We start from the raw sequence: 11,873 nt of genomic DNA on the forward strand, positions 1-11,873 counted from the left end.
TTTGTATTTGTTGGCAGAAACAGTGGGAAAACGGTGACACAGGATGAGACCGAGCTCTGATCTTTGAACTGTATTAAAATTCAAGGTGGGTTACAAGGTGCTAATAATATCTAGTTTAAATATGGATATATGAAAATAGTATTACTATGTTACTATATAGGACAATATAGAATATTATATCTATTTATATTACATATGTATATGTGTTTGTTTGAATTTTTTTTTTTTAGTTTTATTAATATCTGGTAGGATAACTTGTAAATGGGTGTTATCATATTAGTGTATATAGGGAAAAAGATGTGTGATATTGTTATACTATTATTATTATTATTATTATATTGATATTCATACAAAATAATAATTGCTATATAGTGATCGTAAGGAACAGAAATTGGGGGTAAGAATACGTAAGTTTTTACTTCTTCCCCCTCCTTTTTGAGCATGTATAATTCCATTTCATTTGTTTTATTTATCTCATTTTATTATTATTTATTTATTATTACTATTATTTATTTATTTTTTGTTGTTTGTTTGCTTATCAATCATTTTTTTACCAGTACTTAATTCCATTTTTTTTTTTTTTTTTCTTAATTCAAACAAAAAAATCTGCCAAAGGAACAAGTGAAAATTATCTTGGTACGATTTCTTGAAATCAGATTTTCCAGATCTATTGTCTAAAAATCAGTTCTTCTATCTCACTGAAAAGTTACTCTTTAAGTAATTATGTCTGATTTTAAGTGTGATGAAATATTTGGACTAGAAATGAGAAAAATACACTTGGTAAGCTTTAGATTTTTGCAGTGCACTCACCATTTATATATATAAAAAAAAAAAGAAACAGATTTGCATGTAATATACTGTATACTGCCGAATATGTCCATATTGAAATTTCCTTCATTTTATCATCAGAGTTCTTATTTGACATGATTTAGCTAGCTTAATAATAGAAAAGTATCATGTTACAGCTTTAACCCATAAAGACCTAAACGTTCACCACTGACCAAAACCACCTGATATATGTTTAATACCTGTTGATCCACTAATCCTATCAATCCATGTAAATAATTGGTGTCAAATACAGTTCTTCATCTTTTCATGGTCATCAGATATGACCCATTTGGACGTTCAGAGGCTCTGTAGTTACCATGGAAACACTGTCATCTTCTACAACACTGGTTCACCAGTCAAACCCATGGAGTTGGATCAATGACAGTGGATGGACACACTGGGTTTATGGTCAGTTAATGAGATTTGACTGAAAAAGTCACTTTTTTCTGTTTTCTGTGTTTTTTGATATAATAACCCTTAAGTTTATTCAAAGCTTTTATGAACACCTACATGATCAGTAAATTAAATATTGGAAAATACCTGATTTTCACTGGAAAAATGTAAAACACAGAACATTATTTCATTATAAATGGTAACAAATCACTTAAGAAATGTTAAATATAGACAAAAAAAAATAATTTGGGAACTACCACAAAAACAGCGCTGGGTCTTTATGGGTTAACACCAAATATTTATTATAGAGCAGCTGTCAAATCTAAGTATTTGCTGCCCCCCTCTGTTTTATATAAAAGTAAACAGCACACAACCACCCCTTAACTTTAAACATGTTGCTTTTGTTTTGTTTTTTTAAACACATGATATTGACTAAACCAGTGAGGACTTATTTCAATTAAAACCATGAACCTCTTCAGACCCAGGAAATGTCAGCAAAGTACAATGTAGCAAATGCTATATAATTAGGAATGAATGATTAGCATTAGCAGGTGGCTTTGCTGTAGGCTAGTTCAGTAATGGATGTTAAGAAAATTTAGAAGTTTTCCAGGATCAGCCAGAGCGAGGGAATAATTAATGGATGCACAGACTGCAATGAAACCAGGAGACGTAAGTTGCAATTAAAAGTGGTACCATGTATTGACAAAAAAATATTTACAATATACAAAACAAAGGTTTGATCAAACAGTTGTATTATGTTCTTTTGTTCAGAAAAAAAACAACTGTTTATAATTTTTAATTTGGGTGCACCTTAAAGAGTTTCAATCTGATCGATCTGTTTTCTGTTCTTTCATACGACAAAACTTTCACACAGGTTTACCATCAGTTCCAATTCAATAAAGAAAACGAAAAACAAAAAAAACAAAGTCAGAAGTCCAAAACTCTAGAAAAATAAAGTAGTCCGTTATAGTCAAGAGTCCAAAAAGTCAAGAGTCCAAAACTAAGTAAGGGAATTGGGCTGAGCAGTGTGTGTGCGTGTGTGTGTGTGTGTGTGCGCGCATGTGTGTGCGTGTGTGTGTGTGTGTGTGTGTGTAGGTGTGTGCGCGCATGTGTGTGTGTGTGTGTGTGTGTGTGTGTGTGTGCACGCATGTGTGTGTGTGTGCGTGTGTGTGTGTGTGTATGTGTGTGTGTAGGTGTGTGCGCGCATGTGTGTGTGTGTGTGTGTGTGTGTGTGTGCACGCATGTGTGTGTGTGTGCGTGTGTGTGTGTGTGTGTGTATGTGTGTGTGTAGGTGTGTGCGCGCATGTGTGTGTGTGTGTGTGCGTGTGTGTGTGTGTGTAGGTGTGTGCGCGCATGTGTGTGTGTGTGTGTGTGTATGTGTGCCTACTATGCTGGTAGATCAGATCAGTTCAGCTGATCCCAGTTCTTCTTTTTCCTCGCTCTCCATTGGGGTTTCCAATCACCAGACAAAAACCTGTCCTGGATAACACAAGGCCAACTTTAATGACATCCACTCTTTGTTAATGTTAATCAAACCAAACACATTCAAATAAACCACAAATAAATCACAAATCTACAGCTGTATCAAGTTTTGACATCAAATTCCTTCTCCAAAGTAATCCAAAGTCCATACTTTCACTTTAAGTATACAAAACTTAATATCCCCAATGCATGGTCACTTTTATCCATAGTGAACATTAAACCAGTTTTATCGATTACGGATAGTACTTCCAGAAGAAGAACAGAGACGAACTCAGACCGTTTGAGCAGAGACTCGACGATACTGTGGGTGACACTGGTGTGACAGGACTGACTGGGACCAGCCCCAGGTACATCTACATTCAGTATTAGTGGAACTCACACAGGAGTTCATTCTACGGGTCATCCAACAGTCTGATCACAGATAAACTAGATCAAGGTTCATGTGTGATCATGTCAGGAGATCACAGACTGGGACTCCTGTTTATTCACTCCAATTATTATTTTCAACAATGAGACAGAAGTGGGTCAGACCCAGGATCATCCTCCTGTCACAGAGGCTTCTGTTGTGTTAGCTGGTCCTCCGGTCCACCAACACCCAGCTGCTGATGCCCGTCAGACCCACATGGGTTTGACCTGAGCCGGGTCACCAGAGGACAGAGAGAGGACAGTCTGTGGAGTCAATGAGCGACTGGACCGACTCAAATGTTCTGACAGACATTAATATTAGATTAAATACAGTTATCAACAAATGAATGTTGTGTCCTTGTCTCTTCATGTGGTTGTTGCTGAATGTCCTCCCAGGCTGGACTGGCACTGATGGGTCCAGGGTCTGGTTCTGGTTGGTTCTGGTTGGTTGTGGTGCTGTGGCAGTAGGATGTGGTGTCAGTGTGTTCACTGTTCTTCTGTGTTTCTCTGATGTGCTCATCAATCAGAGGAATGACCTTTGTCACATTAATAACAGTTTCTCAGTGTCTCCAAAGATTCCAGACACTAGAAACCTGTGAACTCCAGCTGTGGAGTTGGAGTGAAGGACCACACATTTCCACTCCTGTCACTCTGTACATCTGAACATGAGTGTGAAAAGGACGTACGCACACTTTCTACATGAGGCCCCTGGTGTATGAGCAGGCAAAACACAAATGTTCTAAACACTCAGTGTCAAATTCACAAAAAATGGTATTTTTCTCAATATTAAATCTTTGTCTCATAAAGTCATTGCAAGGAAACAGCTACGAACCTAGCGCTAATGCTAAGTGCTAACGCTAAGTGCTAACTAGCGTCCGTTAACCAGCGACCGCTAAATAAGGACCGCGGCACAGGTCCGTGCAGTTTACAGACTTATACACACGGTAGGCAACATAGAGCAACGGCAACCAGAGCAGTGCACCGTGAAACAACAAGGGACAATAGCAACAGGCTAACGGCAACAGGCTATCGGCAACAGCAACACAACTGACCAGTTCAGGAGTTGAGTTCCCGTCTTTCTTTTCCCTTTCAGTTGTCCTCAGTAGAACTGTAGCAGAAAACACATCTGCACACTGAAGTGTCCAAGAACAGAAATGTGGTTCAACAGGTGACTTTTACCACATCAGTTCAACAGCTGACTTTTACCAGCTGTATGACTCCATGTTTGTAGTCCACTCCACAGCTCTCTCTACCATCTTTTCTCTCTCTCTCTCTCTCTTACTTCCTCTTCCTGTTGCTCTACTTCCTGTTTATGCCTCAGCCCTGCTCTGATTGGTGCTCTAATCTGGTGATACTGTGACTGTTTCCGGCCACACAGGTAGAGCAGGCACACATAAAAAATAAAATAAATAAATAAACACACTGACAGTACTTCCAGTTGCACTTTGGAAATTATATAATAAATAATTTCAAAATTGGTCAGAGACCTGGGTTACAATAAGCTGTTTTTGTTTTTTATTCAATCAGTGTCTATATTGGAAACATCAGGATGCAACAGTTTTTTCAGATGCAGTTTTTAACATTTTTATGGAATGTCCTTTATGGTGGACACTTTTCTTTTCTTTTTTTTCTTTTTTTGTACAAAGTTGTGAAACTCTGGTCCACAAATGTGGACAGAAAACCCATAACTGGGTCTGAGGAAGTTAATGCAAAGGGTGGTTACTTATGTTAAAAAATGTCGTCTCCTCACAAAAGAAAATAATCCAGACTCACATGAAAATGCCTTTTTATTCATCAGATTTCTTGTTAATCAAGTGTCATGTCCTGAAATCTTGCCCCATCCCAGTGGTGCCCTCCTGTCCTCTCCCCTCTGTCTCCGTCCGTCCATAATCTGCTCCTTTGTGTGGAATTCACAGGACCAGGTGACACTGGCAGCTCGGCTTAAGCCTATTATTTCCCGGTGAAGGGTGCAAAATGAGAAATACAGCTACCCCCTCCTCCTTCAGCTGTTCAGGCACTTAAAAAAAAAACATCCTTTTCTTCTACTTGGTCTCCCCTGTATCCACATTCCAGACGTCCTGCAATGACCAGCAGCAGGTTGGATAAATGGGACGTGGTCTCCATAGAGGGGGTGGGGGTGGGGGGCCCAGAGGAGGCCTGTGAGACCTGATGTCCACGTATGAGACCTGATGTCCACGTGTGAGACCTTATGTCCACGTGTGAGACCTGATGTCCACGTGTGAGACCTTATGTCCACGTGTGAGACCTTATGTCCACGTGTGAGACCTGATGTCCACGTGTGAGACCTGATGTCCACGTGTGAGACCTTATGTCCACGTGTGAGACCTGATGTCCACGTGTGAGACCTGATGTCCACGTGTGAGACCTGATGTCCACGTGTTAGACCTTATGTCCACGTGTGAGACCTGATGTCCACGTGTGAGACCTGATGTCCACGTGTGAGACCTTATGTCCACGTGTGAGACCTGATGTCCACGTGTGAGACCTGATGTCCACGTGTGAGACCTGATGTCCACGTGTGAGACCTTATGTCCACGTGTGAGACCTGATGTCCACGTGTGAGACCTGATGTCCACGTGTGAGACCTGATGTCCACGTGTTAGACCTTATGTCCACGTGTGAGACCTGATGTCCACGTGTGAGACCTTATGTCCACGTGTGAGACCTGATGTCCACGTGTGAGACCTGATGTCCACGTGTGAGACCTTATGTCCACGTGTGAGACCTGATGTCCACGTGTGAGACCTGATGTCCACGTGTGAGACCTTATGTCCACGTGTGAGACCTGATGTCCACGTGTGAGACCTTATGTCCACGTGTGAGACCTGATGTCCACGTGTGAGACCTGATGTCCACGTGTGAGACCTGATGTCCACGTGTGAGACCTGATGTCCACGTGTGAGACCTTATGTCCACGTGTGAGACCTGATGTCCACGTGTGAGACCTGATGTCCACGTGTGAGACCTGATGTCCACGTGTGCAGATCCAGAGTGTGAAGTCCAGTCTGAATGTCAGACATGTCCTGTTTGTACCCAGTAGCAGACATTTGGTTTAAAGCTACAAACATTTTCCTCATTGTTTCATCCATACGCAGTCGCTTTGTTTTACATTCACTTGTTTTCCACCAGCCCTCATGCACCCTCATTCACAAAAACACTGGATTCTACCACGAGGCCTTTTGTTCTCCTTAACCCTTTAACCCCTGACATGTGTGTGGTGAGCGTTCTGTATGTATGATTTAGTTTAAATAGTCATAAAAATTCAACCGTTACACTGCAAAAAATGCCCTGCTAGAAATAAGCCTAATATTCCTAAATTTGGTCAAATTAGCTTATACTGAGCAAAAAAAAAATCTGCCAATGAGGTACGAAAAAAAAAAAAAAAATCTTGGCTAGATTTCTTAAAACCAGCAAAAAAAGTTTATCAACTAAAAAAAACATAATGTGCCTTAAAACTAATTAATTTTAGCAAACCATGCTTAGGACAAGAAATAAAATCACACTCATTTAAGTCAGAATGACTTTAAATGAGGAACTTTGGTCTGACTGAGCTGGCTATGAGAATTTAAGTCTTAAAAAAAACACATCAGCTTTCATTTCATGTCTCTCCAACATTCCGACTGGCCGTAGGAATTTTTCAGTCATTTTTCAAATTAGTCAAGGGTCATGTTAAATTGTGTTATCATTTTTGTCATGTTTTAAGCCTGGAAATAACAATAAATGGCAATAAATAAATAAATTAATAATTAGTTGCTGTCATTTCTTAAGATTCTTAAATTGAGAAGTTCTGCAAGTGGTTTCGGTCTGAAAAGAAGGAAAACAATCTGGATCCTTTGCTGGGATAATTTGCAAACTATTGCCATTCCTTGGTACTAATAAAATCCAGCTTGATGTTAGCTGGAAAATCTTATTAAGAAAAAGTTATATATATTATTTTTTAAAATAAGAATATTTTTCTTATGAAAAAATTTCCCCGCAAGCTTTTTTTTGGTCTATTTAGATGAAAAATAAGACAATTGTTCAGAAATAAGGCTTTTTTCACTGACTTAGAAATCATTTTTTGCAGTGTAGCTCAAAAGGAAACATTTTAAAACGTGCTGATAGAATAGACTTTGCACTTTCCGTAGACATCTGAGCATGCTCACTGCACCCCCCCACCACTTGTGGAAAGGGGGGCAAAAACACAGAGCAGTGAGTGAGACCGACTCGCTATAAAAATAAATGGTCTGGGCTTCTTCTTTTTTTTTTAAACACCGTTTTCCTTATTGTTTTTTTGGTTGTTGTTTTCCTGTTGTTTGCAGTGTTTTCAGGATTTTCGTTTAATTTTTTTTTTTTTTTTTACTGAGTTTTGTCCGTGTAACTGCTTTTTGGAGTTCAACCAGGTGCCAAAAAGCAGCTGAACTGATTCAGAAAAAAAAAAACCTGTCAAACTTCAATTCCTCTCTTTGTCTTTTTCTGTTTTTCCACCCTGTTTTGATCCTACACTGTAAAAAATCAAAATGTTACCAATTGCATTTTTCTCATTTCTAGTCCAAATATCTCATCACGCTTAAAATAGGACATAATCACATAAAGAGTAACTTGTGTTCAGTGAGATATAAGAACTGATTTTTAGACAATAGATCTGGAAAATCTTATTTCAAGAAATCTTACCAAGATAATTTTCACTGGTTCCATTGGCAGATTTTTTGCTTAATTCAAGAATTTCTTTTTTGTTTTTTCTCAATTCAAGCAAAAAAAAAAAAATCTGCCACTACAACAAGTGAAAATTTATATATATAAATATATATATATATATATATATATATATACATATATATATATATGTGTGTGTGTATGTATGTATAAACTTTTTTTCTATAGCACCTTTAAAAACAAAGTTTACAAAGTGCTTTGACAGACAAAGCAGAAGGACACAACAGCAGGATACAAGATGCAAGTAAAGACACTAGAACAGAAAACCCACAATAAAAGAGATGTGGACGCAAATGCAAAAACATGACACTTGGAATAAATTGAGTGAATCAGAGTAAAGAGGCAGAGATAACGTAACATGATGGTGTCAAATCAATGCAAAAATGAAAGCGTGAAATAAACCAACATCATGTATGAGAATAGACATTAAAAACCAAACAGGGTAAAATTAAATGTTCAACATTAAAAAGGGTCAAACGTCACATAAAGGAAAGTCTATTATCACTGGTTTCATTGGCAGATTTTTTCAGCTTGAATTAAGCAAAAAAAAAAAAAAATCTTGAATTAAGCAAAAAAAATCTGCCAGTGGAACAAGTGAAAATTATCTTGGAAAGATCTCTTGAAATAAGATTTTCCAGATCTATTGTTTAAAATAAGTTCTTATATCTCACTGAAAAGTTCCTCTTTCGGTGATTCTGTCTGATTTTAAGTGTGATGAGATATTTGGACTAGAAATGAGAAAAATGCAATTGGCAAGATTTATATTTTTTGCAGTGTAGGATCAAAACAGGTGGAATAACAGAAAAAGACAAAGAGAGAAATTGAAGTTTGACAGGTTTTTACTAAATAGGGCGCTCAGAATGTACATGCATAAGAGATTTAGGATGTTGAACATGAACTGAGAACTGAAACACACAGAACTGAAAAAAAAAAAACAAAAAAAAAAACACTTGGTAAGATTTGGATTTTTTGCAGTGTAAAACACACTGTAAAACCAAACCAGCTTTGATGACACTGAAACAGATGCTAATTCACAGCAGAAATAAGGTCTCAGGGGTTAAAGGGTTAATGTGGACTCTTTATGATGGTGCTACAGTATGTCGTACCTAAAACTTGTGATAAATTGAAAAAGAATTAAGACGATGGATTATTTGAGGACTTATTTGAGGAGGCTGTAGGTTTTTTATTTGACAAACTGACACGTACGTGAACAGTTTGTTACTTTGAAAACATCCCGTATAATCATGACACACATCTGTATTCATGTCACCGACCCATCGTGCAAGTTATTATTATTATTATTATTATTATTATTATAGGCTACAAAACTCTTTTCAACCAGACTGACAGAACACGTGCCATATCCATCTGAATACGCTTCAAAGCACAGTGCAGACTAACAGGTAGTGTCTACGACCATCTAGAAAATATTTACATTATACAGGCTCTTTTTTTGGTCATGGGGTTAATGTAACAGCACAAAAGCACGGGCACATATACAGTATATTTGTCCAATTTCAACAGTATACACACACATAGACTGACGGAAAACATTCAGTACCACTTTGCTCAGACTAAAAAAAAAAGAAGAAACAAGTAAGTGCAAGGAAATATCTTAATATAAAATATCACAAGTTGATAACTTTGCGTTAAATATCAGATAAACATTTAAGTATGACTTTGATTTCTCTTTACATCCACTGTTTGTTCATCATTGTTTCCCTCTATGTACATGAGCAGGTACAGAAGAACATGGAACACGAACATGTTTTTGGTTTATTTTGAAGGTGAATTCAGATAAGGAGGAGTTTTGGCATGGTCACAAACTGTTCCAAGCTCCAAGGCTGTCGTCTTGTTGGGGGGTTTTGTTTTTTTAAATACAACCTTTTTTTTTTAACCCATAAAGACCCAGACATCCTCAGCTGACCAAAACCATCTACTGATCTAAACCAGGGCTGTCCAACTCCTGTTGGTTCAGTTCCACATTCAGCCGAGTATGATGTCATGTGGGCCGCACCGCTCAAAGAAGATAAATAATAGGATAAAAAAAAAGTTCAATTCTGTAATGACACTGTTTACATCTACAAACTGTACTGGAACATAACTTGAACAAATATGAACAACCTGAACATTCTTAAGAAAAACAAGTACAATGTTAACAATATTACACCTCAGTTTATCATTCACACACGTGAATCACAACGTACAGATCACAGTGGATCTACAAACACACACAACATTCAATAACAGGCAGAATATTATTACAATTCCACACACTTCTCCTAAGACATTTCAGGTTGTTCAATTTTTTAAATTAAAGGCTAGTCTGTAAATGTAAACATTCTTGTGAAATGTAACTTTTTTTTTACACTAAAACAAAGAGAAAAATTTGCCATTTTTATAATTTCTAGGTTATTCTGATAGTATTTGACTGCTCTGATCATTTTTAGACTGAATTGACCTAAAATGATTTGAACATCCTTGATCGTTACTTTCTTCAGTGTAATTTTTGCATTTCACAAATTCATCCCAGGGGCCGGATTGAACCTATTGGTGGACCGGATTTGGCCCCTGGGCCACATGTTTGACACCTGTGATCTAAACTGTTTAACACCTGTTCATCCACTGATCCTATCAGTACATGTCAATAACTGCTGTCAAATACAGTTCTTCATCTTCTCATGGTCATCAGATATGACCCAATTGGACGTTCAGAGGCTCCGTAGTTACCGTGGAAACACCGTCATCTTCTACAGCATTGATTCCCCAGTCAAACCCATGCAGTTGGATCAGTGACAGTGGATGGACACACTGGGGTTATGTTCAGGTAATGACAGATTTGACTGAAAATGTGACGTTTTGTTAATTTTTTTTTGTGTGTTTTTGATAAAATAACCTTCAATTTTAATCAGAGCTTTTATGAGTATCTACATAAGAAAAATACAGAAAAATACCTGATTTTCACCTAAAAATGCAAAACACAGAACATATATTAGAGTAAATGTGATATGTCACTTAAGAAAAGTTAAAATAGACAAAAATTCATTTGGGAACTGCACTGCAAAAATCTAAATCTGACCAAGTGTATTTTTCTCAGTTCAGGTCCAAATATCTGATCACACTTAAAATCAGACAGAATCACCTAAAGAGGAACTTTACAGTCAGATGGAAGAACTGATTTATAGACAACAGATCTGGAAAATCTGATTTACACTAATGTGAACAAGGTCATTTTCACTTGTTTCATTGGCAGATTTTTTAGTTGAATCCAAGATTTTTTTTTTTTTTTTTTTGCTTAGTTCAAGCTAAAAAAAATCTGCCAGTGAAATGAGTGAAAATGACCTTGTTCAGATTAGTGTAAATCAGATTTTCCAGATCTGTTGTCCATAAATCAGTTCTTCTATCTGACTGTAAAGTTCCTCTTTAGGTGATTCTGTCTGATTTTAAGTGTGATCAGATATTTGGACCTGAACTGAGAAAATACACTTGGTCAGATTTAGATTTTTTCCAGTGTGGTCCAAAGTCGCCCTGGGTCTGTATGGGTTCATTTAGGGTTCATTCAAACTTTGGGCCTTGTTTTCGTAGTGGCTCCAGGAGCTACACACAGTTCACAGCAGTGTTACCGCTCTTTCATCCTGGGCTACGTCGCACACAGATAGCGCCCCCTCAGAGTCTGAGCAACAGTCTGTCACTGAACTTTAAATAATTCTGTATTTACAAATCACCCCAGGTGATGTTTTACGGTGGCTTCCATTTCCTATTTTTCTTTTAAATTAAAACACATAATTAATCTTTGCGATGTCACTTCCTGACTTGTCTCTTACAACAAGACGCCAAATCCTGTTTGGTTTGGAGCCCCACAATGTTCACGTCATATAATAGACCTCTTCCAGTCTTCACAACACACAGGCTCCTCCCACTCCGTCCACCGTTCACTGGATCCAGATGGGGTCGTTGCGTTCACTGGATCCAGATGGGGTCGTTGCGTTCACTGGATCCAGATGGGGTCGTTGCGTTCACTGGATCCAGATGGGGTCGTTGCGTTCACT

At 37.8% G+C, this 11,873-nt stretch overlaps 1 protein-coding gene across 1 annotated transcript in view; it reads right to left on the reverse strand.

Annotated features, from left to right (window-relative positions):
• Positions 1-11,857: 11,857 nt before the first annotated feature.
• Positions 11,858-11,873, reverse strand: part of LOC115429294 (rho GTPase-activating protein 24-like) — a 21,670-nt gene continuing 21,654 nt past the window's right edge. The window contains exon 7 of the mRNA XM_030148614.1: positions 11,858-11,873. This exon is cut by the window's right edge and continues 344 nt beyond it. The gene's annotated coding sequence lies outside the window, so the exon portion shown is untranslated.

Source organism: Sphaeramia orbicularis, chromosome 12, assembly GCF_902148855.1.
Source record: "Sphaeramia orbicularis chromosome 12, fSphaOr1.1, whole genome shotgun sequence".
Lineage (NCBI taxonomy): Eukaryota > Metazoa > Chordata > Actinopteri > Kurtiformes > Apogonidae > Sphaeramia > Sphaeramia orbicularis.